This window comes from Dendropsophus ebraccatus, chromosome 3, assembly GCF_027789765.1.
Source record: "Dendropsophus ebraccatus isolate aDenEbr1 chromosome 3, aDenEbr1.pat, whole genome shotgun sequence".
NCBI lineage: Eukaryota > Metazoa > Chordata > Amphibia > Anura > Hylidae > Dendropsophus > Dendropsophus ebraccatus.
Window position 1 is genome coordinate 186,974,217 of NC_091456.1, and position 19,313 is coordinate 186,993,529.

The window sequence follows — 19,313 nt, forward strand, 5'->3', positions numbered from 1 at the left end:
ACAACACACCTGCCTGCTGCCCACATCCAATGAGCGATTAAGGGCCCTATTCCACAGTAACGATAATCGGCCGGATCGGCCCCATTTGGCCTGAGTCGACCAATTATCGTTCGGTGAAATAGAGAGAACGATCAGCCGATGATCGTGTCATCGGCTGATCGTTCATTTAGGGCCAGACCTAAAATCATCTTTCCCCCACCGCGCATCGCTACGGTTGAATAGCGGTGCGCGGTGGGCGACCGACGATTTGACAAGCAGCAGCAGCATACATTACCTGTCCAGGCTTCTTCTCCGCGCTGTCTTCATCCCCGGGTCCCGCGCGCTCTATCTTCAGAATGGCCGGTCAGCTGGCGGAGCACTCAGCCAATCACAGGCCGGGACCGCCGCCACCGAGTGTGGCCTGTCAGCTGACCGGCCATTCTGAAGATAGAGCATGCGGGACCCGGGGATGAAGACAGCGTGGAGAAGAAGCCTGGACAGGTAATGTATGCTGCTGCAAGGACATCGGTAACGATGTACCTGCAGCCCTCGCTCAACGATCATCGGTCCGTGGAAAAGGCCCAGTAAACGAGCGGCAATCTAGCAGATCGCTGCTTGTTTACATCATTGATCGGGCCCTCCTCGGCCCGTGGAATAGGACCCTAAGAAAATCGATTAAAAGGAAAAAAAAATAAAAATCTAAAATCGATTAGCAAATTCTGGGCAGATTAATCAAATTAATTCTTTTAATTGCCCTGTCATACTGTAAAGAAAAAAAGACAAAACAACTGCAAAATGTTTTTTTATTCAAATAAAAACACCCCCACACTTCTCATTGACCGTTGTATTAAACCAAAACATCGATCTAGTCCACGGAATATGGAAGCTCTGGATATAGAGATCTGAAAAACAAAGAGGAGAGAGACAAAAAAAATTATAAAAACTGGAGGCGCCAAAGAGGAGCCAATAAAATATATCTGGCACAGAGGGGGTGGGCCTAAAACTGATTGGTGGCACAGAGGGGGTGGGCCTAAAACTGATTGGTGGCACAGAGGGGGTGGGCCTAAAACTGAAGTCAGATATGCCCACTCCCCCATAGCCAAATACATGTGCCTACATGTCCCCCTGGAGCCATATAGCCCCCCCCATATAGCTTTATGCCCCCCCCCCCCTCCCTGGCAGTGTTCTCCCGGAACCTCATCCTCTGCGCGCTCTCCTCTCCCGGCCCCTCATCCTCTGCGCGCTCTCCTCTCCCGGAACCTCATCCTCTTCGCGCTCTCCTCTCCCGGCACCTCATCCTCTGCGCGCTCTCCTCTCCCGGCACCTCATCCTCTGCGCGCTCTCCTCATTCTCCTTCCATCTTTCGGTGCGGGCAGTGTTGGATAAAGACTCTGCCTGCACCGAAAGGAGAATGAGGAGAACGCAGGGAGGATGGGGGAGCTGCTGAACAGGTGACAAGTGACACCCTCGCTGGCGGACCACTGTGGAGGGAGGACGTTCTCAGCCCGTCAGCGGCCCTCAGCTGCTGATTAAGCATCGCACAACGCCATTACTACAGACCCCGCAGACCATCGCACAACGCCATTACTACAGACCCCGCAGACCATCGCACAACGCCATTACTACAGACCCCGCAGACCATCGCACAACGCCATTACTACAGACCCCGCAGACCATCGCACAACGCCATTACTACAGACCCCGCAGACCATCGCACAACGCCATTACTACAGACCCCGCAGACCATCGCACAACGCCATTACTACAGACCCCGCAAACCATCGCACAACGCCATTACTACAGGCCCCGCAGACCATCACATATCATTAATATAGACCCCTGACCCCGCAGACCATCACATATCATTAATATAGACCCCTGACCCCGCAGACCATCGCATAACACATTACTACAGACCCCTGACCCTGCAAAACTTCATAAAAAATGCCCCCAGAGAGCAGCTTACCAATTCCAATGTCCAGAAACTCCTCACACGGCCATTACTGTCTCTTCTACCTCACAGAAAGCCCGGGACACAGACAGACCCTGCAGCTACACAGTCCTGACTGACCCCGACCGGCTGCTTCCTCACTACTGCTAGGAAACACTGGGAAACCATAAGCTCCTCCCACACAAGTCACATGACCTTGTGACATCACAAGGTCCTTATGGCTCATTGACTTTAGCCGCTACCTTTCCCATACTGCAGAAGGACCTTTTCCACCTATCCTATGCCATGAAGGTAACATGTAGGAAAGGTCCTTTTCAGTGATGGGATTTAGCCTCCTCACTCAGGAATGGTCTCTGTTATAGAGTTATATCAGCCGCACTTTCAGATATTGTCATCAGACTATTAAACAGTGGTTCTTCAAGTTACAATATTAAATGGTTCCGGGAAGATGATTGTAAGTCATGGTATTACAACACCAAATGCTGACGAATGTTTGTCTAAGCTATTAGATGCTAAGACATTGTGCGGATGGCAGAGGAAGTGGCTGCCCGAACAATCATTTGGATTATTTGTGTGTCCCTTCACTTTCATCACTCATTGCTCCCCTATTACACAATACATGTATGAGCAATGGGCGAGGATTTTATGCTTGGTGAAAACCAAGCAACCAAACGATGATATTACACGGGCCGATTATCGGTGTTTCGCTTAACAAACCGCTCATAGTCGCCCTGTGTAATGGACCCTTAGCTCTATTGATCACTGGTAATTGTCTCTGAAGCCACCAAAAGAGAAAACAATGGATCCTAAAAGCCCTATTCCACGGGTCGTTTGCTCCTCGTTCCCCGCTCGCTGCCGCCGCTATTCAACGCGGCTGCAGCGAGTGGGTGAGTGCGGGAGGGGCAGCGGGGAGCTGCCCGGGTGATCGCTAGATCGTCCGGGCAGCCCATAGGATACAGCACCATCTGCTGCGGATGCTCCTATTCAACAGAGCAACGGCAGCAAATCGTTGCTATATCAGTCGCTTGTTTTTCAACATGTTGAAAAACAAGAGACTGCAACGATCAGCCGACATGAACGATGTCGGCTGATCGTTGCACTCTATTCCACAGGACAATTATCGTTCGTAGCGGTCGATGTCAGCCGAATACAGACAATAATCGTTCCGTGGAATAGGGCCTTTAAGAAGAATTAGCAGATAAGTAACACAGATAAAGCAAATCCATATAAGAAAGAGCTGCTGGAAGTTGGAAATCAATGTGATGAAGCTGCAGGAGGGTCCTACGCAATGTGATTAAGATGCAGGAGGGTCCTGCACAATCTGTTGTAGCTACAGGAGGGTTCAGTACAGAGTGAGACAGAAAAATAAGACACAGTCACCCGTCCATCCAAAGAATTGACATGTCAATTCTTTGGGTGGATGGCGTTATCTGCCTCACCATAGAATGGAGATGCGCGCAAGTGGGGGCGAGCAACAGAATCCAGAGCGGGTTATCCCATAGTGTGAATGCATCTTAAAGTCACACCCTCTAATGTGTCACCGTGTTCCAATGAACTGTCACTGTCCTCATGTAATGTGCTACTACCTCCACCTCTTGCATTGTGTCACTGTGTCCCCCTCATGTACTGTGCCATTGTCCCCTATTATTAATGGACTGACTCTCTAATCAATTTTTCCTAATCTTTGACTCTCCAGCTGAAAAACGACAACTCCTCTCATGAACTGCCAGCAGGACATGATGGGTGTTGTAGTTTCGCAACCGGGAGAGCTACAGGCTGCAAAACTACAACTCAAACCATGAACTGTTAAGCAGGGCATGATGGGGGTTGTATTTCTTGGGATAAGCTCACCTGTCCAGGTTCCTGCTCTTCTTCTTGGGCTCTGGTCTCCTCTTGTCAGGTCTGGCAGAAGTCCCAGAGGCAGAAGAGGAAACTCCTGCCAGCAGTATATTCAGTTGTATCAGCAATTGCGGATAGAACTGAATGGGGAGGGAGAGCAGCCAGTAAGGTAAGTGAGTGTTATTCTGTTCACCGCCTCATCCCCCAGGGCATTCAGAAAAAAGCCAATGGCCGAAGTACCCTTTTAACCCCCTGAGGGGTTTTTAGACACCGGTATTTCCAGGACTATGTTGGATTCCATGGACGACGTTAATGACTAGTTTTTTTTTTTTTATAAAATGGTCAACGAGGGTTTTTACAAATAAAAAATAATTATCAATTGTGTCTTGTTTTTTTTTTCTTTACATTACAGGCTTAGTAGTGGACGGCATATATTACAAAGTCGGGGCTTAATGTTAGTATAAAATGGCTAACGCTACCCCCACAATATTACCCCAGTACCCAATGCTACCAGATTACTAGGAAGAGCCGGGTGCCATTAGTCCTGGAGCATCAAATTTGGCTCTCCTGGACTGGACGGTAGCCGGGGGGGGGGGGGGGTGTTTAGTGTTAGCCATTTTATCACTAACACTAACCCACAACTTAGGGTACTATTACACGGAACGATAATCGGCCCTATCCGGCCAATTATCGTTCTGTGTAATAAAGACAATGATCATCGGCTGATACTTGATATAGGTTCTGACCTATAATTGTCGGGCGCCGACCACGCACCGCTACGTGTAATAGCGGTGCGTGGCTGACGATATGCAAAGAAGAATACATACCAATACAGGCTGCAGGGCTAATCTTCCTCTGTGCTTCTCCCTGGGTCCCGTGCATCAGGACGGCCTGTGTCAGCTGACAGGCCGCTCAGCCAATCACAGGCCGGGACCGCAGTGGCCAGTGATTGGCTGAGCGGCCTGTCAGCTGAGACAGGCCGCTCTGAAGCTGGAGTGCGCGGGACCCAGTGAGAAGCACAGAGGAAGAGGAGCCCTGTAGCCTGGATAGGTAATGTATACAGTTAAAACAAGGGCTGCAAGGACATCAGTAACAATGTCCCCGCTGCCCTTGTTAAACAATTATCGGGATGTGTAATGGTTATTATCGGGCTCCCATCGGCCCATGTAATAACACCCTTAGTAATGGATGATGTCTATCAGACAGCTTCCACTACTAAGCCTGTGATGCAAATAAAAAAAAACACAAGACACAATTGATAAATTTTTTTTAATTTAAAACCACCCCTAAACCCCTCATTGACCATTTTATAAAAAAAAAAAAAAAAAAAAAAAGCTGACCATCGACGTAGTCCACAGAAACCAATGTAATCCTCTGGATACCGTTATCTGAAAACAAAAAAAAAAAGAGACGCACAAAAAAGGCAGGAGTAGAACACCCATCATTATGACAGGTGTTCTACTGCTTACAGTAGCGGCATCTTTACAGATAGCTGCTTACAGTCTGGCACCTAAGGGGTTAAGTATGGATGCATGGTATCCACACTCAACCCTCTGGGGGCCAGACACTTCAAACTGCACCCATACCAGCAAGGAAGGGGGTTAAGTGCCCCCCTGGGCTGGGTGCAGTGTAAGATACAGGCACAGGGGAGAGAAAGCAGCATCTTCAGGACACAGCCTGGTTACTAGCCTTAACCCCTGCCTCACTGGTCCAGGCTGCAAGTAAATCTATAAGTGCTGCATACTCACGGAATCGGGCCGTCGCGCTGATTCCATTTTCAGATCTGCTGCTCCATTCCAGAGTTCCGACCTTCTCTGTATACTGGTGTCAGGTCTGATCCATCAACATACAGAGAAGGTTGTAACTTGGGAACAGAGTGGCGGATCTGAGAATGGTAATGTCTAAATCCAATAGCGTAAATACACCTGCTGACGTCACGTGGTCACATGACTTCCTCAATTCACGTGACTGTACAGCAGGCGTGGCTTATTCAGTTTAGCCTGGCTGGTCTACACGGCTGCCACGAGTTTGCGTCTCCAATTGTGCCACTGCACGTCCGTTCTACTGGAAATTTTTATAGGGGGCACAACAGTAAATATAATGGGTTCACTAGCAGGTGGAAGGAGGCACAATGGTGGGTGCAGTAGTATATGGGGGAGGGGGTGCACCCACCATTATGCCTCCATGCACGACATCCACGATTTACTACTTCACCCACTATTGTGCCTCCTTGCGCCTCCTCCCCCATGTACTACTGCACCCACCATTATGCTGTACTGCACCCCTCCCCCATGTACTACTGCACCCACCATTATATTGTACTGTACCCACCATTATACTGTACTGCAACCCCTCCCCCATGTACTACTGCACCCACCATTGTGCTGTACTGCACCCCTCCCCCATGTACTACTGCACCCACCATTGTGCTGTACTGCACCCCTCCCCATGTACTACTGCACCCACCATTATACTGTACTGCAACCCCTCCCCCATGTACTACTGCACCCACCATTGTGCTGTACTGCACCCACCATTATGCTGTACTGCACCCCCTCCCCATGTACTACTGCACCCACCATTATGCTGTACTGTACCCCTCCCCCATGTACTACTGCACCCACCATTATATTGTACTGCACCCACCATTATACTGTACTGCAACCCCTCCCCCATGTACTACTGCACCCACCATTATATTGTACTGCACCCACCATTATACTGTACTGCAACCCCTCCCCCATGTACTACTGCACCCCTCCCCATGTACTACTGCTCCCACCATTATACTGTACTGCACCCCCTCCCCCATGTACTACTGCACCCACCATTATACTGTACTCCACCCCTCCCCCATGTACTACTGCACCCACCATTATATTGTACTGCACCCACCATTATACTGTACTGCAACCCCTCCCCCATGTACTACTGCACCCACCATTATATTGTACTGCACCCACCATTATACTGTACTGCAACCCCTCCCCCATGTACTACTGTACTGCACCCCCTCCCCCATGTACTACTGCACCCACCATTATACTGTACTCCACCCCTCCCCATGTACTACTGCACCCACCATTGTCATATTTACTGTTGTGTCCCCCTAAACATTACCTGTGGAAAGGACCTGCAGAGAGAAGCAAACCTGTGGCAACCGTGTAGACCAGCTAGGCTAAACTGAATAAGCCACACCTGCTGTACAGTCACATGACTTGAGGAAGTCACGTGACCTTGTGATGTCATCAGGTCCTTTTACAGTATGGGATTTAGACATTACCGCTACCATACACTGAGCAGCAGCCCCAGATCATGTGACTCCTCCTCCATGTGACTGATCACATGACTGTGACATCATGGCAGGTCCTGGAAGCACAGGGGAAGCACACGGCTCCTGTACAGCTCTGCAGGTGGAGGGAAGGAGCTGGGGGACAGCGGGAGGATTAACCCCTTCAGGACTGAACTTTATTAATTCTTAGGTATGAAGTGTTTTTTCTTTGGTTTTGAGCGATACCAGATATATTACATTGTTTCATCTTCTCTCCACTCATCTCCCAACTCTCCAGGATCCTCTGCTGATATCTTCTATATAAGAGACCGACCCATCAACCATGGAGAGAGACAGAGACAAGATGGCCGAGAGGATAATAACCCTCACCCTACACATACTCTTCCTGCTTACTGGGGAGGTGAGGGATTCTGGGAGTGATGTCATCATGACATCATTCTTATCTATGGAATAACAGATGGATAGGACTGGAGAGGTGAGGGATTCTGGGAGTGATGTCATCATGACATCATTCTTATCTATGGAATAACAGATGGATAGGACTGGAGAGGTGAGGGATTCTGGGAGTGATGTCATCATGACCTCATTCTTATCTATGGAATAACAGATGGATAGGACTGGAGAGGTGAGGGATTCTGGGAGTGATGTCATCATGACATCATTCTTATCTATGGAATAACAGATGGATAGGACTGGGGAGGTGAGGGATTCTGGGAATGGATGGAGTGATAGTAATGTGTCTCTCCATACACAGGATTACACAGTAGTGAAGAAGTCCTCTAGTGGGCGCTGTGGGGCCCCTGGGTGTGAAGGATGGGGAAGAACCCTGAGCCCAATCCCGGGGCCCCTGATACATGAGGAAATGGAGGAAGAGAAGATCCTAGAAGTCACCAACAAGATGGTGGAGCTGCTGAGTGGAGAGGTGAGACTGTGGCTGCTGGGAATGCTGGGACATTATACAGTAACACCACTGGAGGGTGGGGGGGATGACTGTGTGATCATTGTGTGTGTCAGGTTCCTATAAGGTGTCAGGACGTGGCGGTCTATTTCTCCATGGAGGAGTGGGAGTATGTAGAAGGACACAAGGATCAGTACAAGGATGTGATGCTGGAGGATCAGCAGCCCCTCCCATCAGCAGGTAATAGACAGGACTATATACACACCTCCTCTCTGTATTATCTGGATGGAAAGAATGAATTCAGTCTCTGTATGTGTTCCCTCCAGTCAGATTCAGTAAGAGAACAGCACCAGAGAGATGTCCCCGTCCTCTTCTTCCTCAGGATCAGGATCAGGTAGATGGAGATGTTCCCTATGATCTGTACATCCCACCTGACTTCTCCTACTGTCTGATGACTCTTACAATATTTCTCTCACATCTTATGAATCAGGGGGAAGATCTAATTGAGACCAATGCTCCAGATATGACAATAAAAGAGGAAGAGGTGACAGATGACAGCAGTGATGAGCAGTATAAGGAGGACATTACTACAGGTAACCGCCCAGGTGAGTAGTGACCACTAAATGCAGAGAACAGTCACACATTCTCCTCAGTCACCGGCTGTAACTATTCTGTGTGGAATATTATAATATATCACTATCAGTCTCCTGCTGCTGCATCTATAGTGACTGTCCTCATCTTACAGCGCACCTGCTGAAAATAGTTTTTTTAAGCAATTAACAGGGAATGTGATCACAAGCAGTTATGTCATATACTCACCTTAATTATTTTTTTTTAAGAATTAATATGGTGAAATCAGCGTTATACATACAGCCGAACCGCGGTCCATGTTCCCTTCGTGATGATATTGAGTCTTTTGTTTGTTCAAAAAAAGATCCCAAACACAAAGTAGTGCAGAGCGAGCGATAAATTATAGAGGGCTTGTTACTAGAGTCGAGAATTTTTCAATGATCGAGTTTGTGACCCCTCATGACCTTTGACCATTATACTTAGTTTAGATGCAGGAAAGGCCTCCGACAAGACTTCATGGCCCTTTATTCCCACCACTATTCAGCTTAGACGGTTTGACCCTATATTCTCCCAGTATATTATAGCTTATACAGAAACTGACGGCAACTCCAGATTAACAGACGTAATACTTTGCCCTTTGTGGCTGTGACCTCTCTTGTTCGGGGAGGGTCATCCAGAGAGCTGTTTGGAAGGCTCTGACCACTTACCAAGGACATATGTAGCCAGAGGTCGGCCGGGTCGGGGACATCACTGCACCACGTGACTTATGCAGAAAATAGGAGAAAAAGCGGTGATCTGCCCCCAGTAACGCCATGCTGGTTGGGGTCCAGCAGGTTATCGGTATGTAGGGGGTCAGTAGTCCGAATTTTTGAGAAGAGTTTCCATTACTTTTCCTACTAAGGACGTCATCTCCCCGGCCTCCAGCTTCTAGATTCTTCTCCCTGACACTTCCTGTGGATGGGAACAGATCTGATCATTCTTATTATGTTACATAAAAAAGAGTAACTTTCCATGTCTGCAATATGTTTAAGCTTCTATTACTGGGAAATAAGAGAAATGGTGTTTTCTCCTTTGCAGATGATTCTACCAGGAGCTCAGGGGGACATCAGATCTCCTCAGAGGATCATATCACACAAGATACATATGAGGAGCCGTCCACTATTCCAGATACACCCTCATGCTTCACCCGCAAAAAACTTCTTACAGGGGAGAAGGCAGTTTCATGTTCATTATGTGGGAAATGTTTTACTCAGAAATCAAAGCTTGTTACACATAAAAGTATTCACACAGGGGAGAAGCTTTCAGATTGTGGGAAAGGTTTTACCGACAAATCAAATCTTCTTCGCCATCAAAGAATTCACACAGGTGAGAAACCATTTTCATGTTCTGAGTGTCGGAAATGTTTTACTACGAAATCAGAACTTGTTATCCATCAAAGAAGTCACAGAGGGGAGAAGCCATTTTCATGTTCAGATTGTGGGAAATGTTTTACTGACAAATCAAATCTTCTTCGCCATCAAAGAATTCACACAGGGGAGAAACCATTTTCTTGTTCGGAGTGTGGGAAATGTTTTACTACAAAATCAGAACTTGTTATCCATCAAAGAAGTCACAGAGGGGAGAAGCCATTTTCATGTTCAGATTGTAGGAAATGTTTTACTGACAAATCAAATCTTCTTCGCCATCAAAGAATTCACACAGGGGAGAAACCATTTTCATGTTCGGAGTGTGGGAAATGTTTTTCTCAGAGATCAGTTCTTGTTACGCATAAGAGAACTCACACAGGGGAGAAGCCATTTTCATGCTCGGAATGTGGGAAATATTATAATCAGAAATCAGAACTTGTTAGGCATCAGAGAACCCACACGGGGGAGAAGATATTTTCATGTTTGGAATGTGGGAAAGGTTTTACTCATAAATCAAATCTTCTTCGCCATCAGAGAACTCACACAGGGGAGAAGCCATTTTCATGTTCGGAGTGTGGGAAATGTTTTTCTCTGAGATCAGTTCTTGTTACGCATAAGAGAACCCACACGGGAGAGAATCCATTTTTATGTTCGGAATGTGGGAGATGTTTCACTCAGAAATCAAAGCTTGTTACACATCAAAGAATTCACACAGGGGAGAAGCCATTTTCATGTTCAGATTGTGGGAAATGTTTTACTGACAAATCAAATTTTCTTCGCCATCAGAGAACTCACTTAGGGGAGAAGCCATTTTCATGTTCAGAATGTGGGAAATGTTTTAATCAGAAATCAGAACTTGTAAGGCATCAGAGAACCCACACAGGGGAGAAACCATTTTCATGTGCGGAATAAGGAAAATGTTTTAGTCACAGATCAGTTCTTGTTACGCATCAGAGATCTCACACAGGTGAGAAGCCATTTTCATGTTTAGGTTGTAGGAAATGTTTTAATTAGAAACCAAATCTTTATAAACATCAAAGAACTCACAAAAGGTAGAAGCCAATGTCTTGCTCACAATGATGTAAATAAATATAATGATTTCAAAATAATTATGAAGGAAAATCTGTATTTTATAGTAAAATAGTCCAGTGTATAGTATAAGCAACAGTTCTCACTACACTTACTGACAGCAGCTCCCTGTGTACCTCATAGAGCTATAATCAGACTTCACTCCTCCAGGCTCTGCAGGTTAAAAATTTATATATATATATATATATATATATATATATATATATGGAAATTAATAAATAAACATATTGGAATCACCAGAACTATTAAACTATCACATTTCTGATCTCGCACAGTAAACGGCGTATGTGCAAAAAGCTGCCAAAGTGCAAAATTACAGATTTTTTTTTTTGTCACAGCAAATCCAGAAAAATTGTAACAAAAAGTGATCACAAAGTCGTATATACGGAAGCAAGGTACCAATAGAAAGTACAGATCATGGCGCAAAAAATGACACCTCGCACAGCCCCACAGACCGACGGATAGAAGTGCTCTAAGGATCAGAATTTAACAATTTAAAGAACTTTTTGTTAATTGAATTTTTTTTTAAAAAGCCATCAAATAAAATATAAGTTGAGGAACGTAGATAACATGTCAGTTTTACCATAGGGCAAACTGGTAAACACGAAACCCCCCAAAATAAAAAGAATTGCAACTTTTTTTTTTTTTTTTTATTTCACCACACACATTATTTTTTTCCAGTCTCGCAGAATATTTTATGGAATAATTAAGTCTGTCATTGCAAAGTACAATTGGTGTTGCAAAAAATAAGGGCTCATGTGGGTCTGTAGGTGAAAAATCGCAAGTGCTATGGCACAAGGAGGTGCGAAAATGAAAATTGGCCCGGGAGGAAAGGGGATGAAGTCTGTATAAAAAAGAATAAAAAAAAACATAATAAACTGCCGAGTGATGGTCTCATGTCCTTAAAGGGGTTGTCCGGCGATAAAAAATTATTCACAGAATAACACACATTACAAAGTTATACAACTTTGTAATGTATGTTATGTCTGTGAATGGCCCCCTTCCCCGTGTTTCCCCCCACCCACGCTAGACCCGGAAGTGTGGTGCATTATACTCACCGCATGTCGTGTCGTCCACGGTCTCCGATCGTCAGCAGTGACGTCTTCTTCGTGAGTCCGGCGGATCTTCCCGAGTGCTGGCCGCCCTCTGCAGCGTCATCCGAAGCTCAGCCGCGATTGGCTGAGCATAACTGTGCTCAGCCAATCGCGGCTGAGCGGCTGATGACGCGGCCACTTCCGGGTACACGGGTGGGGGTGGTGGGACACGGGGAAGGGGGACATTCACAGACATAACATACATTACAAAGTTGTATAACTTTGTAATGTGTGTTATTCTGTGAATAATTTTTTTCGCCGGATAACCCCTTTAATGGTAGAATATCTTGTATTCTCTGTTTTGTCTATGGGGTTCTAAGTGTGTATCCAGAAGAACTCTACTGCTAATAATCTTTCTATCCTGTTACCACCACTGTGTGGCATGGGGATATAGTCCAGGACCTGTATGTGCGGCTGTGCTGGTGTCTGGCAGAGGATAGTAGACTTGTGCTGTAGTACGCCATCTTGGATCCTCTGGGTGGTCTCCTCCAAGTATCTGAGGTCACAGGGGCACGTGATCAGGTATATGATGTACAATAAGTCACAAGTGTAAAAACCTTTCATAGGAACACGGACGCCTCCTTCCATCATTCAGGTCTGTAGAGTTTTCCTAAAGCAAATGGCTGCCATTGTTTAGAGGTTCAACTGGACCTGGACCAAGAAGTTTCCCTCCAGCTCTACAGACTTCTTAGTAGTTCCAGTGACCCTTTAATACCATATACTATATTATATGCTGTACTACACTATATACTGTTTCTGGCTTTAGGATTTCTCTGCCGTCCTTTTGGAAACGTGGCTCTGAACCTAAAGAGAACCAGTCACCAGGAATTGATAATGATGCTTATTCTTTAGTGGAATTGTACAAACATAAAAATTCATATATACAGTGCAGACCAAAAGTTTGGACACACCTTCTGATTCAAAGAGTTTTCTGTATTTTCATGGCTATGAAAATTGTAGATTCACACTGAAGGCATCAAAACTATGAATTAACACATGTGGAATTATATACTAAACAAAAAAGTGTGAAACAACTGAAAATATCTTTTAGGTTCTTCAAAGTGGCCGCCTTTTGCTTTGATTCCTGCTTTGCACACTTTTTGGCATTCTCTTGATAAGCTTCAAGCGGAAGTCACCAGAAATGGTTGTCACTTCCCAGGTATGCCCTGTCCGGTGTAATAAGTGGGATTTCCTGCCTTATAAATGGGGTCCATCAGTTGTGTTGTGCAGAAGTCAGGTGGATACACAGCTGATCATTCTACTGAACTGACTATTAGAATTTGTATAATGGCAAGAAAAAAAAAACAGCTAAGTAAAGAAAAACAAGTGGCCATCATAACTTTAAGAAATGAAGGTCAGTCCGAAAAATTGGGAAAACCTTTAGGCTATGTTCACACTGCGTATGATTCCGGCCGTAGTGCGAACCGCGAATATACGCACGTAGTTTTGAGGTTGATGCGTTCGCTTGAAAGTATACGATATACGCCCGCACAGTGCACACTACGTATGAGCTTACGGCCGGATCGTATACGGCGCCGTGAAGAATAAACACGGCCGTGGATTTCCATGCGGTCCCGTACTAAGTACTTATTTCAGCCAAATTGAACTTGATTTTTCGATCCAAAAGGTTCTGTGAGTTTTATTGGGCTGGGCGAAGATTTCCAAGTAAATGACCTGCCTCAGATCGCTTCGAAACAAGCTAGGGAAGCATAACTGTACTACGAACCGCGAACATACGCCCGTACGCATGTCTATTTTTCCCACGCCCGTAGTTTCAGCCGCACATGTACGGCGGCGTACGAAATGCGGCCAGACTCATACGCAGTGTGAACATAGCCTTAAAGTGTCCCCAAGTGCAGTTGCAAAAACCATCAAGCGCTACAAAGAAACTGGCTCACATGAGGAGCGCCCCAGCAAAGGAAGAGCAAGAGTCACCTCTGCTGCGGAGGAGAAGTTCATCGGAGTCACCAGCCTCAGAAATCGCAGGTTACCAGCAGCTCAGATTAGAGACCAGGTCAATGCCGGCACACAGAGATCTAGCAGCAGACACATCTCTACAACAACTGGTAAGAAGAGACTCTGTGCAGCAGCCTTCATGGTAAAATAGCTGCTAGAAAACCGCTGCTAAGGACAGGAAACAAGCAGAATAGACTTGATTGGGCTAAAGAACACAAGGAATGGATGAGACCAGTGGAAACCTGTGCTTTGGTCTGATGAGTCCAACCTTGAGATCTTTGGTTCCAACCACCGTGTCCTTGTGTAAAGCAGAAAAAGTGAATGGATGGACTCTACGTGCCTGGTTGCCACTGTGAAGCATGGAGGTGTGATGGTCTCCGGATGCTTTGCTGGTGACACTGTTGGGGATTTATTCAAAATTGAAGGCATACTGAACCAGCATGGCTACCACAGCATATCGCAGCAGCATGCTATTTCATCCGGTTTGCGTTTAGTTGGATCATCCTTTATTTTTCAACAGGACAATGACCCCAAACACACCTCCAGGCTGTGTAAGGGCTATTTGACCAAGAAGGAGAGTGATGGGGTGCTACGAGATGGTTTGGGGTGAGCTGGACCGCAGAATAAAGGTAAAAGGGCCAACAAGTACTAAGCATCTCTGGGAACTCCTTCAAGACTGTTGGAAGACCATTTCAGGTGACTACCACTAGAAGCTCATCAAGAGAATGCGGAGAGTGCAAAGCAGGAATCAAAGCAAGAGGTGGCTACTTTGAAGAACCTAGAATATAAGACATATTTTCAGTTTTTTCCAATTTTTTTGTTAAGTATATAATTCCACATGTGTTAATTTATAGTTTTGATGCCTGTGAATCTACAATTTTCATAGCCATGAAAATACAGAAAACTCTTTGAATGGGAAGTTGTGTCCAAACTTTTGGTCTGTATTGTGTAATATATATGTATATATATATATATATATCTCAAGAATCCTGTGCTCTGTCCCCCCATCCCAGCAGCACAGGTTGTAGGATTGTTGTGAGAGGCCTGTACTGCTGGACGGAGGAGAAACAGGAGCCATCTGCACAGCGTCTGCTGTCCTCTGTGCAACTAGAGAAGATCCTGACAGTAAGAACCGTATTACCCCACCCAATATTAGATCGGTGCTTGTTTAGCTAGTCCATTGCACAGCTCCATGGAGCTTCGTGGAGCAAGTGCTGTGTGTGTGTGTATATTTATATATATATATATATATATATATATATATATATATATATGCAAAAGTCTGTTTGTTGGTCAGCTCACCTGCTGTGGTATAGCCGTCGGTGCACGGTAAGACCCGGAGCCAGGGTCACAGCATACCAGAGAAAAAAGTCCAGCACCAGGTCAGCATATACCATTAGAATTCCATACTTTATTAGAAAATCTTCACATAGGACAGTAATAAAAGTTTACGCGTTTCAGCGCTTCTCGCGCCTTGTTCACAACTGAAGCATGATACATACAAGCTCATATTGCTATATAAAGGGTAGTGCTGTACATCACATGACTAACCCCCAATTAAGAACCATATAACACATGTTAAAAACTTCACAGGCTTGGAAAGCAAGTTAACCCTTAAGGAGTAAGTTCAAAGTAGAAAGTGAATATAACCAATTTTTCTCATACATCATATAGGTTATTGAAAGCATGGCTAGAAAGTTGCTTACATTAAATGTAGTATATAAAGCACCAGACAATATATTTATAGACCTTAATATGTCAGGATCAAATCATGTCTTGAATTCAGACCTTCTGGGACTCTCGTTCCTAGTCTAAATATCCAGAAGGATTCTCTATTTAATAGTTTACGTCTCAGAGAGCCTCCTCTTTTTGGTGGACAGATTTTCTCAATGCCCATAACTTTTAGGGACTGTACCTTTCCAGCATGGGTTTCCCTGAAATGTCTGGTTAGGGATGACACATTCACCACCTCATTGCGCACATCTGATATGTGTTTCCTAATTCTCATTTTGAGGCTGGTGGATGTACACCCCACATACTGTACATTGCAGAGTGTACAGGTAGCAACATAAACTACATGGGTTGTATTGCAGTTTATGTAACTTTGGATTTTATATGTATTATTATTAGAACATGATGTTACTTCTTTGGAAATCGCAACATGTGAACATGTTATACATCGCTGATGTCCGCACTTATATGACCCCTTCACATCTAGCCAGGTTTGTTCCCTGGGCTTCTCTCTAACATAAAGTGAGGGGGATAGAGTCATTCCTATGGTGGGGGCTCTGCGAGACACTACTTTGACTCCTCCTTTCGTCATCACCTGCAGTTTGTCATCTTGCCACAACAGTGGTAAATATTTTTTTATTATTTTGCTTATTTTAGAAAATTGTTTACTGTAGGTGGTGAGGAAGACTACCTGTTTATTGTCCGATCTGTCCTTAGATTTTTTTTTCCTATTAGACAATTCCTCACTCAGCAGATCTTCTCTACTCACTAATGCTGCCCTCTCTATTGCTGAATCCAAAATTTCTTGCGGAAATTTCCTTTCCTTAAATCTGTCTTTTAGTTTTTCCAACTCCAATTCATATGTATCTTGCTTGCTACAGTTTCTTTTGAGCCTTAGACACTCCCCATAGGGCATATTCTGGATGACGTGTGGTGGGTGACACGATGTAGCCATTAATATAGAGTTACCTGCACAATCCTTTCTGTATGGCATAATCTGTGATGACGAAAGGAGGAGTACAGTCCCTAAAAGTTATGGGCATTGAGAAAATCTGTCCACCAAAAAGAGGAGGCTCTCTGAGACGTAAACTATTAAATAGAGAATCCTTCTGGATATTTAGACTAGGAACGAGAGTCCCAGAAGGTCTGAATTCTAGACATGATTTGATCCTGACATATTAAGGTCTATAAATATATTGTCTGGTGCTTTATATACTACATTTAATGTAAGCAACTTTCTAGCCATGCTTTCAATAACCTATATGATGTATGAGAAAAATTGGTTATATTCACTTTCTACTTTGAACTTACTCCTTAAGGGTTAACTTGCTTTCCAAGCCTGTGAAGTTTTTAACATGTGTTATATGGTTCTTAATTGGGGGTTAGTCATGTGATGTACAGCACTACCCTTTATATAGCAATATGAGCTTGTATGTATCATGCTTCAGTTGTGAACAAGGCGCGAGAAGCGCTGAAACGCGTAAACTTTTATTACTGTCCTATGTGAAGATTTTCTAATAAAGTATGGAATTCTAATGGTATATGCTGACCTGGTGCTGGACTTTTTTCTCTGGTATGCTGTGACCCTGGCTCCGGGTCTTACCGTGCACCGACGGCTATACCACAGCAGGTGAGCTGACCAACAAACAGACTTTTGCAATTATCCTGGAACCAACAGGTCGTGCACACCTAGCTGAGCTGAGCACACTAAGACTGAAAGATACAGCATGTCTCAGCAATCTTCACAAACGGATAATGGAGAGGCATCAACACCCGTACAAGCAGGCATCGACCAGATACCACTGGGAGACAACGCTAGCAGGAAGGCTAAAGCCGCAGGCGTGTTTGAGATGAACCTCAGTTCAACGGGTGAGAATGCCTCTTCTGACCTACTTATACTTATGCGAAAGCTTGAACAGTTGACAATTAAGGAGTTAAAAGTGTGGTGGGATAAAGAAACCTTAATGAAATACGTGGAAAAAGAGATGATACCACGAGGACTGAGGTTGAAAAAATTGCCCACACGTGTATATGACCCTGAGTTTAAAGAAGAATGGGAGGCAGCTTTATCCGAGTGCTCACAAAAAATTATGAAACTTATTATCAACAGAGAGCAAAAATATCTGGCTGCATTGGCGGATGAAATTAAAGAAGCCAGAACCCAGATAAACCAGTTTCAACAAGTAACCGGCTTTGATGAATTAAATGTTGCCATTAAAACTAATGTGCCCTGTCCGGTGTAATAAGTGGGATTTCCTGCCTTATAAATGGGGTCGGGACCATCAGTTGTGTTGTGCAGAAGTCAGGTGGATACACAGCTGATCATTCTACTGAACTGACTATTAGAATTTGTATAATGGCAAGAAAAAAAAAACAGCTAAGTAAAGAAAAACAAGTGGCCATCATAACCCAGATAAGCCAGAACCCAGATAAACCAGTTTCAACAAGTAACCGGCTTTGATGAATTAAATGTTGCCATTAAAACTAATGTGGAAAAACTAGAAAGCGAAATCATGACCTTCAAGCGCACCAAATTCCAAAGAGATGTATTGGACTATGAAAGAAAAGAGGTATACGCCTGGAAAAATTTCCAAGAACAAAATGATTTGGAAAATGGTGCCTCTACCCCACGGTCTATCCTAAAAAAACGCTTCTCCAAAAAACGCAAGTCGAATAAAAGTCCTGCGGATAAACCGCATGTGAGCTTTTCAGATTCTGAGGACCAACGAGGACTTTCTTCCGAATCAGACACATCGGTGGCAGGACCATCGACCGCAGCAACGAAAAAAAGCACTACAAAAAAGACGAAAACTCCAAAAAACGGAGGAGAAGAGGCGGCCGGAAACACGGGAATAAGAAGGTACCCAAAGAGACAATAATACCTGAACTGTCAGTTATAAATCTGTCTGGCCAAATTATCTCTGATATACAGTTGTCTGTCTTACAAAAGGGATTGAACTTTTCACCTACCTGTAATTTTGATTTATTTAAAACTATACTAGATGTTAATAAATTTTCTCGCAATTTAACAGTCAAAAGACACTTTTTTGACAGCCAGAAGGAGGATAAGGTAACATCTAGTATGGAAAATATGTATTCTGTTAACATGTGTACTAATTTAACTGAACAGCTGTCCACTTTGAATCTACATTGTCTAGCTGCAGAATCTATGATAGAGGACAATTCACATGCTGCATCTTTTGTGACTAGCAATCCTGGGTTTTACCCAGTGGCTTCACGCTGTGAGGCACTGGATAGATTCCAGGAGCTAGTAGAGAGGGATCTAACGAACCTTGAGTCGGCAGTAACACTGAACCACGCACAGGATAATTTAACTAAAGAAGAGCGGCTTGCTCTCATGGAATTAAAAAATAATAAAAATCTTACGATCCGTAGTGCAGATAAAGGTGGAGCGGTAGTACTGCTTGACTCGGGTTTATATGAAAAACTTAATTATGAAATGCTTGCGGATACCAATACGTATCGTAGGCTTTCATCAGATCCTACA

General features: G+C 44.6%; 1 protein-coding gene, 1 long non-coding RNA gene and 1 pseudogene across 3 annotated transcripts in view; 1 reads left to right on the forward strand and 2 right to left on the reverse strand.

The window, feature by feature from the left end:
- LOC138786761 (zinc finger protein 84-like) overlaps positions 1-11,164 on the forward strand; it is a 28,138-nt pseudogene extending 16,974 nt beyond the window's left edge.
- LOC138786728 (oocyte zinc finger protein XlCOF6-like) overlaps positions 1-19,313 on the reverse strand; it is a 622,195-nt gene that overhangs the window by 86,629 nt on the left and 516,253 nt on the right. The gene's annotated exons all lie outside the window — the stretch shown is intronic.
- Positions 769-2,108, reverse strand: LOC138786888 (uncharacterized). Its single transcript, XR_011362242.1, has 2 exons — positions 1,946-2,108; positions 769-881 (listed from the first exon to the last, which is right to left on the reverse strand). It is a non-coding gene; the product is annotated as an uncharacterized lncRNA (long non-coding RNA).